This window comes from Lynx canadensis, chromosome E2, assembly GCF_007474595.2.
Source record: "Lynx canadensis isolate LIC74 chromosome E2, mLynCan4.pri.v2, whole genome shotgun sequence".
Taxonomy (NCBI): domain Eukaryota; kingdom Metazoa; phylum Chordata; class Mammalia; order Carnivora; family Felidae; genus Lynx; species Lynx canadensis.
Window position 1 is genome coordinate 34,464,612 of NC_044317.1, and position 14,551 is coordinate 34,479,162.

The window sequence follows — 14,551 nt, forward strand, 5'->3', positions numbered from 1 at the left end:
TCCTTTCTTTCTTTCCTTCCTTTTTTCTTTTTTAAATAAATATTTATGATGAGTTTATAATATGCTAGATGTAGTGCTGGGTTGCAATGATGAATAAACACGGACAGGGTAGCTGGCCGCACAGACTTTATGGTCTAGTGGAGAAGACAGACATTAAGCAAAGGCTCACACAAATAACTGTTTAATTACCAACCGTGGTAATTCCTAAGGAGAGGCACATGGCAAAGTGATCCACATCCAAGGGGCCACAGTGAAGTCTTCACTCAGGCCATGTCAATTTCACTGAGATCTGAATGACGAAGAGATTTTACTGGGTGAAGGGGACTGGAGCAGCCTTCCAAGCAGAGGCTCAGCATGTGCAAAGGCTCATGGGCAGGGGAGAGCATGGAGGGATGGAAACGCCAGTTGGGACTGGAGGTCAGAGATAAGGGAGAGCGTGAGTGAGGTGAGGCTGGAGAGGCAGGTGGGGGCAGGCTGTGGTGAAGAGTGTGGTTCCTTTTGAGTGGCAAATAGGAAGCTATTGAAGAATTTTAAGTAGGGAGGGGTATGAGCATTTTTAAAATACGACTCTTCTGCCCCGTGGAGAACTGATGAAAGGGCTTCAGAACAGATGAGTGGAAGCCAGCTGAAGACGACTGTAATGATCTAGGAGCACAATAACGGTGGCTGGATAGAGATGTGGTCATGAAGATATAAAGAAATGGATGGATTTCAGAGATGCTTTTAGGATGTAAAATCTACAGGTTTTATAGGTGGTGAATAGGCTATGGGTGATGAAGGAGACAGCCACCCATGTGGGCATTCAGATTCACCCTGCATGGGTATTTTAACATGGTTGTAAATAAATGAGAGGTTCAGGATCTTGTAAGAGGGCTATGGAAGGGAAGGGTCAAGGAAGTCATTGTTTGTGTCAGCCTAGAATAACTTTCTTGTCCTCTAGGAACTTAGAATCTGCTAAGATGAGCCCAGCACCTAAGCACCAGCCCATTTATAGTGCTTGGGATCAGATCAGTAGGTAGGAGAAGCAATAAAAGATACTGACTCCACATGACCTAGAAGTCCAAAGAAGAGAAGGGCCTCCTGTAGAATGAGGCTCATGAGCAGCTTTCAAAATCCTTTAACACTTCCCTACAATTCATGTGTGAACTCTGTGTTCAGTGTAATACTGAAAACATGTAATTCTTGCAGTTGTAACACATATAAACCATATGCATTGCAAATCTCTTTTTAACAAAAGCATACAGATCCAGCTGTTGGCAAGCAAATGCTCTTGGCATTTGATTCCTACAAATGCCAAAAATCATACCCAGAAATGTAAAATATTCATTATTGGTAGAGTCCTTCACCCAAACTTCTTTTGAAAATAATGAAGCAAATCCCTATTTTGGTAGGAACGTGGCAAATCAGAAATGTACAATTATCACTTAAAATAAGTAAATGGTTGGAAGGAGCTCAGGAACCCCACACAAGTGGCTGCCATGGACACAACTCAGGTTTGGAGCTTTGCAAGTGGGTTTTGTTCTCATAAAGTATGATGCAGCGTGATGTGCGCACAGGAAACACTGTTTCAAGATCCCATCCTCAACAACCCATGGAGACATAGCTTGTAATATTGTGGTTATGAAATAGTCTTCCTTTTTCTGCCATATTGTCAATGTTGGTAGGGGGCGGGAGGGGACAAGGGATGGGGAAGGAAGTGAACATAGACAGAGGGTGACTTCTGCTCTTTGCTCTGTGTATTTCTCTATCATCTGCATTTTAAAAATAAGAATTCAGGGCGTCCCTGGCTGGCTCAGTTGGTTAAGCATCTGACTTTGATTTTGGCTCAGGTCATGATCTCAAGGTTCGTGGGATTGAGCCTGGAGTCAGTGCAGAGTCCAATTGGGATTCGCACTTTCTGCCCCTCCCCCCCACTCATGCGCGCTGCGCGCGCTGTCTCTCTCAAATAAAAAAGCTTTAAAAATAGAATTCACTTAATGTAGTTTTTTAAAAGTAAAAAATGAATATTCTTCTGTTACCTATATATCTCATGATGTGCCTCAATTCCCCTTGCTGAGGTTTCCAAGAGTATGAAAAACCATTGATTTCCATATTCTGCAAAGGAACCTATAATATACTTGAAAACAATGATGACAGTTTCCCCACCGTGTTCTTTTCCAGAGTAAATAGCCAACAACTGGTTGTTTTTGCACAAGTTACCATATGCTTTGAAAGGATTGGGGGTTATGTTGCATGAATTCTTGCAGGGGCTTACTACTGCTGGTAATGCTAGGGGCTCATTTTAATGACAATTCTTTAGAGGACTAGCTATTAATGAGGCAGAAGCAGAGATGAACAGCAGGGAATCTCATGTGCTGGGAAAATATATACATAGTATATCTGTATGAAAATCTGGAAAGGGAGAATCTTGATCTGTGTGTGTAGGTCACATGTCCCACTCTTTTTCCAAGTCTGTGAAGGAAAAAAAAAACACACAACAAAACGGACTGGTTGGCATATCTGCTAACCTTTAATAGCACAGATTGTTGAACCATACAATAGAGCATTCTAAACAACAAGGGGAAAACAGAATCTTGTTAAGCTCAATATGAGAAGGACACTTTAAGATCATCTATCTTGTAGACTGGGGTACTAAAAATGCAAAGTGACATCCCCAAAGGAGATATTGAATAAAACGAAAAGAAAAATGTTGGTGACATATTGATTAAACCTCGTGTGCCGCATATCTCCTATTCGTTCCTCCACATCCACTTCCGTCCTTCTCCAACATGCACTGTATTCCACCAGACTGACAAGTGTGAACAGCCCAAATGGGCTCTCCATGCTCTGGCATCCAACTGGGGCCAATGGGAGCCTCAGCAGGTGTTCATAGGAAAGGAAGGGGAAGAGGACCATTTACAACTCTTGTTCTCTCCCTGAGGGGTTGCCCAGGGCTGGCTGTGTCTCTTTTGGATGGTGTAGGCTCCCTTCAGGTGACGCTATCTCTCACTCTCTCAGTCTCTCTCTCCATCCTTCTCTCTCATCTAGTCACTACTCCTTCCCCTTGCCTCTTTAGGCCTAGGGTGGTAACGGCTCTTGTTATTAGTTCTAGAACACTGCACTGTCCCTTGTGGCTTCCCTATACCTTGCCCATCCTTTGTAAATACCCCCTTTACTCAATTTTCCTCTAATCACCCATCTTGAGCATGCCGTTTTTTTTGTTTTTGGTTTTTTTCCTGCTAAGACCCAGACTATGCTGTCAAAGGAAGCTCTTAACCAGGTCCTTGGTGTCCTAAAAGAAAGTTCTAGTAGACACTTGTCATTCTTTTTCTACTTTCCTTCAGTCCACCCCCCTTCCTGGCATCTGAGCTGTCTGGGGATTTCTCTACCTCATGGCTCTTGATGGGTGACGGAAACCAACAACCCCATGGAAGCCACAGGCTTATTCTCCCAGCCTCCCTTGCCGCTAGGCTCAGATATGTGATCCAGGCTCAAGCAGATTGACTCCTGACATGACATGGGACAAACAGGGGCTGCAGAGAATCCATTTTTTGCTGGAGCAACAGCAGAACTGGGAGCTGCATTAATCTCCAGATGGAGCAGCTGAGTCTAGTGTCAGACTTCGGGTGCAGGTGGTGTGTCCGGTGGAACCTGCACCCAGCAGCAGCGGCCACATGGTTCCCTGCAGAGATTTTATGTACTGCTCTACTACCGGGGTCCCAAGTATCTGTCTCTATGGACCTTCCAGAAAGCCTGTGAGTAACCCAACAGCCTTCAATTCATTCCTTTCTTGCCTGAGTGAGTCAGAGTTGTTTATATTGCTTGAAACTAAGAACTCTGACTGATATAAAAAGCTGAATCTTTTGGACCTAAAGTTAAAAATAAATCCATGTTTGAACATTTACTCTGTTTCAATTTCTATGCTAGGTGTTGCCCAGCTAATTAAGATTGTCAATCAACACGATAAACACTCTAATGAAAGCGTAACTTTTGGGGTACAGAGGCAGAAGTGATTAATGCTGCCTGGGAAGGTTTCGGAAATTTTCAGAAAAGTAGTGAACTGGGTAGGTAAGGAATGGTGATGTGAAATTGTTTGGTGTGTCCAAAGAATGAAGGTGAGGTCTCTGGTGTGAACAAGAAAAGGGTCACTGGAGACGATGCTGGAACATGAACTAAGGACCAGCTGCAAACTGTCTGAACTTTACTCTCGAGGTAAGTAGGAGAAGCCATGCCAGGGACTCTGGAAGATGGGTTGAAGAGGGGAAAGAATAAAAGCAGGAAACCCACTTGGTCTCACAAAGGGCTATGACCACAGTAGAGGGATTGGGATTGAGAAAGAAGGCAGAGGCTTGAGAAACATTTAAAGAGATGCAAGTAAGGGCTGCTTTCCTGCTGGGTGTGGAGAGGCAAGGAGGATCCCAAGCTGGTCTCAAAGTAGTAGTGTGAAGGAGTAGGTGGGGAGCTAAGTTTCCTACGAATACAGGAAACTCATCATGTAGTACAGGTTTGGCGTGGAGGGAGGAGAAAGTGGCATGCCCAGATCTTCTCTTATGTTAAGGATGTACTAATACATGCACTTTTATATGCTGGGATCCTGCATCTAATCACTGCTCCAGACAAAGAAAGGATGGAGTTGCTTCCAAATTGGTTGCTATCATTTGATTTCCCTGTTATTCCTGGGGCTGTTCTATTTGCTACAGGTATACCATAGCCTTAAATTGCATGATCATCTGGGATGTTCTAGGTTGGTAGTTAGGAAAATATAATTCTTTAAAAAATTTTTTAAGCTTTATTTATTTTTGAAAGAGAGAGAGAGAGGGAGGAGCAGAGAGAGGGAGACACAGAGTGAGTGGGAGAGGAGCAGAGAGAGGGAGACACAGAATCTGAAGCAGACTCCAGGCTCTGAGCCATCAGCACAGAGCCTGACGCGGGGCTCGAACTCACAAACCGCGAGATCATGACTTGAGCCAAAGTCAGACACCCACCCAACTGAGCCACCCAGGTGCCCCAGGAATATATAATTCTTTAGAAGGACTATACGTAAGCTGTTTAAATTCCATCCGCACTAGCCTCTTTCTCACTTTAGGGTACAAGCATGACCTAGATCCACTATCTAGCCCACTGCCAGACCCACACTAGAACCCTTAGGAGGTCACTGGACCACAGGATCAACAAACACTAGCCCTCTCCCTGGCCCATCTGCTGTTGACCTTCTCTGTTCCATTTCTAACCCTGATTTCTCCTGCCAACTGCAATTCTGAGAGCTGACAATGGCAAGCTTGGCTTCCTGATACATCCTTTTTAAGTAAACTTATCAACTTCAAGAACATATCTGACTCTTTCCCTGTGATACTAAGCCTCATTCCTGATAGTATTTTACCTTTGTTGTGAATAGTAAAGTTCTTCTAGTTGGTTTATTGTTAAGAAGTACATAGACATGGGGTCTGATGGATGACATCTTTAGCCTTGGATTATAAAAAGGGGCTACCACTGTGCACTTGGCTAAAGTAAACACATTTTACCAGTGAATGGCTTTCATTTATCAAATTCTCAGCCAGCACAAAAAGCTAAGCTATGTAATAAGTACTATCCTACAACACTACTCATTTCTGAAGGCACAAAATGATGACTAGAAGCTTTAGAGATGTTTTCTAGAAACCAAATATAAGAACAGCTTTGTTACCATGTACCTACAGAAACAGAAAATGCATAGCCCTTTATTCATTTTTGCTCCCTTCCTGAACAGTCTTCTCTAAGTTGGTATTATTCTCTACTAGACCATGACCTCTTTGAGGACAGAATCAGGTTCTAATCCATATATAAATCCACACCATCGGGCATAATGAATGTTACATGATTGGGGCCAAATAAATGTTGGCTGAATTAACAATATGTGATGAGAGAACTCACATTAGGAGGGGAGAGATCCTCTCAGCCATAATAACGGGGCAAGTGAGATTGCTTTGCCACTGGCAGCACTAAAGGCAGAGTCAGTGACTATTATCATGTGTATGGAAATTCCAGAAGAATGGATAAACTAGACTCATGGATAAGAAAGTAGTCATCACACCCACAGTGTCTTGGAGATTTTTTTAAAGTCATAACCATGCTACATAAGCAATATATTATGAAGGCTGAGCATGTGAATAAAACTTAGTATTGTCATAAATTTTACGACAAAGTTAATCAGACACATATTTAATGACATGCATAATTATTTATGCAGCACTGTAATCAGACATTAATAATAAGCAGTCCACACCAATGAGTCTAAGAGTCTTTACTTGTGTTCAACCAAACCAACTGCTTGGCATTCCCCCTCTCCACCCCCCACCCCCGCTTCTTAGGTGTTAATCCTCTGTACCTACTATAACTATCAGTGGTGAAGGGCTTCTGAGATATGAATAATTTAATTCTAAGTGCAGAGATACTGAAACCCTTACTAAAGACTGTCACAAGCAGGTACGGCTCTCTGCACTCCTTCTACCACCTAAAACGCCTGAAGGAGAAGCATATGGATGCTCTGCCCACAGCTACACTTCAGTGCATTCCCACTCTAATGGCTGGGTCTCTGCCCTTATGAAACAAAGAAACTAAAGAAAGCCTCTGTGACCCAAAGTGGTACACTGGAATTTGGGAAATAACAACCCCCACCCATAGGCTGTCACCAGTAACTAAAGGGAATTTGTGATAAGATCCTTACCCCTTATCCCTCAGGGCAAGGGGTAGTAATGCTGACGTGCTCCCACAGTTACCCAATGGGCTGCCCACAGCGCCAGGTGACTTATGAATGCCCCCTTTGATGGTATTCCTTTCCTTGATTCACTTTTCTATTCTCTCACCAATGCTTCATGGAATCACCATGCATACATACCAGTTGCACTTGAATCCTTGTCTCCAGATCTGCTTCTGGGGGACCACAAAGTAAGATAGCGCTCCAGTGATGGGGTTGCAAGTCAGATGTATTCCCTTCCTATAAGGGAGGGAATTCCTCCCTTATTCCTACTTATTCCTACTTATTCCTACTCTACACACACACACACACACACACACACACACACACACACGCACACACACAGATGCAACCAATCACTTCCAGGCTTCCTGGATACCAGCCATCTGCAGGTAGCAGAAGAGCTGTGCTATAAGCCTGTGCTTTTCCTGAGGGCAGCTCTCACCATGACATGGGCCCCAGGAAGATAAAAGAATGTATGATCATTTCAAGGATGGAGGATGTTCCCTGGATTCCTGAAAGTGGGAAGCCGGTGGAAGGCAAGAGTCCATCTAGCTCAAGCAGAGAGGGGAAAAGAGAGAGAGCATGAGCTGGCAGTCTCATGGCTTAGAAAAAGCTGCCTCGGGTGCTGATCTGCAACAATTATGCAGTCCACGTACCTCTCCGTAATAGGTCTATAGTGGTCCTGATGACTAGACCGACTCCCAGCTCATTCTTCTCAGAGACAGTCCAGGGTCTTTCATTCTGCAGTTAAAGAGTTAGGCACAAATAGCCTTGATGAAGTCATGAAAGTACATTTATGCTAAAGTGTAAACGACTCATAGCTTCTTTTCTATTATATGGTGGGGAGCTGCTATGAACATAAGGACACTAATGAACTAAAAGGGGAAGGGATGTCCCTGCCAAATAAACACCAGAGAAAGGGCAAGGTGGTGGTGACCAAATCAGCACCACTATGTACAGAATTTAGCATGGGACTTGGTACTTACACTGGCCACTAATGTACAGTATGATATGGATGTTTAAGGCATTGAAAATAAACCACTTGCTGCAATGTCCTGAGTCGAGAGGGCTAAAATCAGAACATAAAAGGGCTTACCCCCCTTTTTTTTTTTTTTTTATTAAAAGTTGTTTAGTTGTTAAGCTGGCTGCCATGAGGCCTAACATTTAGTTCCAATTATTAGATAAGTATCTGTTTTGAATGGTATTTGAATTACCAGGTTCTACCTTGTTCTGGTTGGTAAAGTCTCCTTTGTATTTTGTAAAGAGGCGAAAATTGGTATACTGATTTATAGAACAGATATGCCATTTTTCAAAGTATATTAAGACCATGGTTCACTATAACACGGTGCTTGTTGGAATAAACCTACCAAGAATAAACTGGTCTCTATTTGGGGAGGAAACACTGAGTGGAAGAGATAGGACTTTGTTTTACGTATTTTCCATTATCAGGTCATTCTGGTTTAAATGTTCTAGTTTAAACTGATGCCATTTTCTTTCCCTCCACTTTGCTGAATAAATGGCTGAGGACATTTCTAATTTACAGAGTTGGTTAACAAAATAAAATCTAATTTGGCAGCCAAAATCATATTAAGATTTATACGCTAAGAATTTGTAAAATGTATACACTAAATACACGTATGTGACTACATTAACTTTTCTTCAAGTATGCTCACCTATCGTCTTCTCTGAGGCACAGTCTATCATGCTGAGGTCCTAACATAATATGAAAATAAGATGCATTTGGGAAAGCAAGAGTAAAACAAAAACATACCTTAAGCAAAATCTTACACATCTCCAACTCATTATTAACCAGGTTTTAAGTTTTAATAAGTTCATTACGTTAAAAGTTTAGATGTCTGGGTGGTTCTACCCCAAAACATGATCTCTGAGGGATTTCCATGTCTGTGTAATAGAGTGATCACGTGATACTTTCCCAACTCACTAATCTGAACATACAACATGAAGAAAGGTCATATTCTATCTTGTTTGAAACATCTGGGAAAATGAGCCTGGTATTTATAAGATGAGGCTCTCTGGTTGGGGTCGTTGACATGTCAAGCCAATCAGCTTGCAAATGTAAAAAGAAAACTGGTAGGTGCAAAGGTGGAAAGGGAAAGGGGGGCGACAGAATAAAGGATTTCTTGTTAACTGATGAGAAAGGAACATACATATCTCAATGAAATGTGATTTTTTATTTTTTCTGGATTTTCCAAAGATTAAAAAATTTTATTTTATTTTTTCAATGATATTTTTTCACTTATTTTTAAATATAATTTATTGTCAAATTGGTTTCCATACAACAGCCAGTGCTCATCCCAACAAGTGCCCTCCTCCCTGCCCATCACCCATTTTCCCCTTTCCCCCATCCCCCATCTACCCTTAGTTTGTTCTCAGTCCTTAAAAGTCTCTTATGGTTTGCCTCCCTCCCTCTCTGTAACTTTTTCCCCCCCTTCCCCTCCCCCATGGTCTTCTATTAAGTTTTTCAAGATCCACACTGAATGTAAATGGACTAAATGCTCCAATCAAAAGACATAGGGTATCAGAACGGATTAAAAAACAAGACCCATCTATTTGCTGTCTACAAGAGACTCATTTCAGATCTGAGGACACTTTCAGATCTTTTAAATTGGAAACTTAAATCCTTGAAATGACAAGGAAACATAAATAATTTACAAATAAACTCACTAGGTCATCAAATGCTGTTCAGTCCCCAATTGGTAAGAGCAGTGAGTACAATCTACACATTTAAGCCCACTGGCTCACTTTGCACAGTGTCAATTTACTTTCAGTAAAGGTGTCAATATCAGTTTTTTAAAAGGACATGTTGGTAAACTGTACATATCTATTTGTAGGTGCCAGGATGTAACCTGGTGCACAGTAAACATTCTTCCTGTGGTTAAAAAACTTGGATGGTAGAAAAATTAGAAAAATACATGACCTACTGTTAGGTGGTGACCAAGCTTAAGGCATGTCCACTGAAAGGTTAAAACCTGGATAATAAAAAGTAGTTGCAGTACCAGTAACATTTCCCAAAATGTCAGATTGCAGAAGTATCACTTACATAATTGCTTGTAGTTTATTCCTTTGCTTTTCTCTTTTCTCTCTGCATCTTTGTAACAATTTTTTAAAACTGGAAATATAATTGTTGTCGTGTGAACAGCTGTAGAAATGATTAAAAGGTATGGAAAAACATAACATGAATGCCAATAATCTGTTTCTAGCAGTAATATATGTGGAACACTGTTTAGGAACAAAAGAGGAGAAAGAAGCACAAAGGGAGAAAGGTTTATCATCTTTGAAAATGTAAAAACTAAACTTCATCGCTTAATAGGAAAAAAAAGGTTTCATATTTAAAGTCAAGGAGAGCTAACTCCTAGCTGGCAACACTACCCTGCATCACTGGGGTCAGCAGCAGTGACTTGCTGTGGGGCAATGTTGCAGGACAAAGTGGACAGGACTTTGGAGCTAGGGGACAGAAAATAATCCACCTCTGCCAGATGAATGATGTTGGGCAAATCAGTTAGTCTCTGCCAGACTACATTTTGTCATCCAAAAATTTGATATAACTACCCAAGAGCCTCATGTGGAGGTGAACACGTATTTCTCTGTGAAATGTTTGTTGCTGTTTAAATAGACAGCACTGTGCAAATGTAGGCTACTGTTTCGTATTGCCAATTGTCAAATATGCTACTTAATTCTATCCAGCTATACAAAGTAGCATAGCCTCCCAATGGTCTTTTGAATAGTTAAAGATTTATGAATAAAATTATTTTCCTAATAGGATTAACCTGAAGCTTTTCTTAAACATGTAACCTTGAGCCCACCCTACAAAATAATGCTTTGACTATAGCAATGTACATAAAGACTATTCTAGTTTCTAAGATGTCAAACATCGTTCACAAAAGAGAACTACTCTTGAAAGAGATATATTTGTTTTAGCAAGAAAAGATTTCTAGTTCTAATTATGAGTGATTTATTGATGAATGCAAACCATAGCGTAAGAGGCATTCCTACGAGTGTCCTCATGTGTGGTTTGCAAGGTTAAGGAAGAGGAGAAATGACTTGATGGTACCAATGGACCTTATATCTATTTAAATATTGTTAAAGGAAAATTATCTCTTAGGCATTTAAGAAAACTACATTGGGGTGCCTGGGTGGCTCAGTCAGTTGAGCGTTCCACTCTGGCTCAGGTCATGATCTCACAAGTCCGTGAATTCGAGCCCCGCGTTGGGCTCTGAGCTGTCTGTGCTGACAGCTCAGAGCCTGGAGCCTGCTTGGGATTCTGTGTCTCCCTCTCTCTCTTTGCCCCTTCCCCACTTGCACTCTGTCTCTCTCTCTCTCTCAAAAGTAAACAAACATTAAAAAAATTTTTTTAAAGAGAAAAAAAAAAAGGAAACTGATTAAGTCTGAGAATGGGAAAACACCAAAACTGTAAAGAAGGTAAAAATAACCATAATCTTAACCAAAGATAATAATAAACCAACATGTTGACATACCAGTCACCCTCTATAAATACATCTTCTAAAAAGGCACCCTATAAATATACTTTTGCACCTGCTTTCTTCCCATTGAGTATCAAATATACTTTTTTTTTTTTTTGAGAGAGAGAGAGAGAGAGCGAGTGCACAAACAGGGGAGGGACAAAGAGAGAGAGGGAGACACAGAATCTGAAGCAGGCTCCAGGCTCTGAGCTGTCAGTGCAGAGCCCAAGGCAGGGCTTGAACCCATGAGCCACAAGATCATGGCCTGAGCCACAGTTGGATGCTGAACCAACTGAGCCACCCAGGTGCCCCTCAAATAGACTTTTTAAGAGCAATTTTTTGGAAATTGTCAAGTACCTGAAGAAATATGTTGCAATTGACATAATTCAGTGGCCAATGGAAATATCATGGCAAGTTCCCAACTGGTCTCATCTCACTGAATAGAAACAAATGTCCTCATTTCAAACAAGTGGGAATAACCGAACTGATTTAGGACTCTACTTCTCTTCTAGTTAAAAAAAGTAGTTCCATGCAGCAACAATATTATGGGGAACAAAAGAAAAAAAATAACTGTCTAAATTTGCACTAGGGTCATTTCTTCAGACGACCAAAGACCATCTTTTTCCCAGCTCCGTGATTCAGGCTTAAACTGGATCTCTCAGAAGCAACAACAGAATTTTTGCCAAGTGACTAGGATATAAACACCCTTTTGGTTGCACAGTGAGACATATGCTCTAAAGAAATGTGGTTCAAAATAGGCAAGTGGGTTTCTCTAGAATGAACGAGAGCCCTTGTAAGCAGCTTTGTCTTCAGAGCCTCATGTCTGCACTCTCTTGGTAACTGTTGTCTCCACAGGTAACGGCGGCACACTGTTTTCATGATTCCTTACACTAATGAACTGCTATAAATTTGTTTTCGATATTCCAGAGAGCCCTAACTTCAGCCTTTAGGCAATGCTGAGGATGCACCCTATACTCTAGTCTCACCTTTTGCAAGGTGTACTCTCAGCACTGTGGGCGATTTCCATGGGAGGATATTCTATTTAAAGAACTACTGTCCCAGCATAATACACAAAATCATTTATGAAGGTGCAAGAGACATGGAAATCTCTCAATTATGTTTACACAAGCACAATGTCAGGGCCTCCCTTCCCTGTTCCCTAAGGGGCTGGGAGAAGAGTACTCAGTTGTGAGCAGAGAAAGACATGCAGGAAGTGTTCACGTGGTCATGGAGTGGGAAGATAGAAACTTCTCCAAAAAGCTGCACACATACACTTCCTGAGCCCAAGAGTGTGCTGGAAGGTCAGACAGGCATTTTCAGAAAGAAGGGAGGCAGGCCAAAGCAGAGAATGGTCTTAGGCTCCCTATTTTTGACCTCAAACACAGACATCAAATTCTTCTCTTGGCATGTTTTAAAATGGAGTACCTTTAAAACAAGGAATATTTAAAGGGTGCATTAAATTTTATTTTTAAAACCTTCCATAGGCTAAAAATAAGCAAACCACTCTCAATTGACAAAAATGTGCTAATGCAACATAAGTACCTTCACCTTACAATTACAATCAGATTCATAGCCTTTGATGTCCCTTGAATTTAAAAATGGAAATGACAACATAAATTTATAATGTTAATGATTTTCCAATTTAAATTCCAAGATAGAAATGAAAAAAATTTTAATGTCATTCAAAAAAATACCCACCGGTCAGAGTGGCTAAAATGAACAAATCAGGAAACAACAGATGCTGGTGAGGATGTGGAGAAACGGGAACCGTCTTGCACTGTTGGTGGGAATGCAAACTGGTGCAGCCTCTCTGGAAAACAGTGTGGAGGTTCCACAAAAAATTAAAAATAGAACTACCCTTCAACCCAGCAATAGCACTGCTAGGAATTTATCCAAGAGATACAGGAGTGCTGATTCATAGGGGCACATGTACCCCAATGTTTATAGCAATAGCGAACTTATGGGAAGAGCCTACATGTCCATCAACTGATGAATGGATAAAGAAGATGTGGTTTATATATACAATGGAATACTACTTGGCAATGAGAAAGAATGAAATCCTGCCATTTGCAGCAATGTGGATGGAACTGGAAGGTACTATGCTAAGTGAAATAAGTCAGTCAGAGAAAGACAAATATCATATGACCACTCATATGTGGATCTTGGGAAGATGAACAGAAGACCATGGGGGAGGGGAAGGGGAAAAACTGGTTACAAACATAGAGGGAGGGAGGCAAACCATAAGAGATTTTTTTTTTTTTTTTTTTTTTTTCTGCTACACGTGCTTTTCTTTTTTTTTTTTTTTTTTTTTTTTTTATGAAGTTTATTGACAAATTGGTTTCCATACAACACCCAGTGCTCATCCCAAAAGGTGCCCTCCTCAATACCCATCACCCACCCGCCCCTCCCTCCCACCCCCCCATCAACCCTCAGTTTGTTCTCAGTTTTTAACAGTCTCTTATGCTTTGGCTCCATAAGAGACTTTTAAATACAGAGAACAAACTGAGGGTGGATGGGGGGTGGGGGAGAGGGGAAAGTGGGTGATGGGCATTGAGGAGGGCACCTGTTAGGATGAGCACTGGGTGTTGTATGGAAACCAATTTGACAATAAATTATATTCAGAAAAGTATACCCAACTCCTGAGTTGGCAGTTAATATCTTTTTAACAGTATTTCACACATGCACTCACACACACACACACACACACACACACACACACACACATACCCTGTAGTCTCATAACTGTGCACCAATGAGATGGGGACAATTTAGTTTTACTATTATAGTGGTAAAATTCATAATGAGAACATGTTTGCCACAAAATCAAATCTCTTCCCAGATATCTTCCATAGAGGGCCAGAAGTCTTCCCAGTTTTTTCACTCATGTATACCTGATCCCCACAACAAATACCTGTCACATAGTGGGTGGTTAATGCACATTAGTTGAATGAATAAATAAATAGAGAAAATAGAAATACAGTGCATGATGTGTTTGTGAAGCTGTGTGTATATTGTTATCGGGGTATATAAATAGCCTTGTTTTAAATTTGGGCATAAGGGGGGCACCTGGGTGGCTCAGTTGGTTGAACGCCTGACTTCAGCTCAGGTCATGATCTCACAGTTCATGAGTTTGAGCCCCTCATCAGACTTGCTATTAGCAGCTCAGAGCCCAGTTCGGATCCTCTGTCCCCCTCTCTCTGCCCCTCCGCAGCTCATTCTCTCTCACTATTTCTCAAAAATGAATAATAAATTTGGGCATGAGGACATCTGATGGAATACATTTACCAAAATCAAAGACATTATTGCCTGAACTTCTGTGCAGCAACAGAAGAAAAACCACTGGCAAATGGCCAGG

The 14,551-nt window shown here is 41.3% G+C and overlaps 1 long non-coding RNA gene across 1 annotated transcript in view; it reads right to left on the reverse strand.

The window, feature by feature from the left end:
- Nucleotides 1-3,623, reverse strand: part of LOC115503500 — a 14,114-nt gene extending 10,491 nt beyond the window's left edge. The window contains exon 1 of the long non-coding RNA XR_003965390.1: nt 2,371-3,623. This is a non-coding gene — a long non-coding RNA (uncharacterized LOC115503500). The remainder of the gene's footprint in view (nt 1-2,370) is intronic.
- Between the last annotated feature and the right edge of the window lie 10,928 nt (nt 3,624-14,551).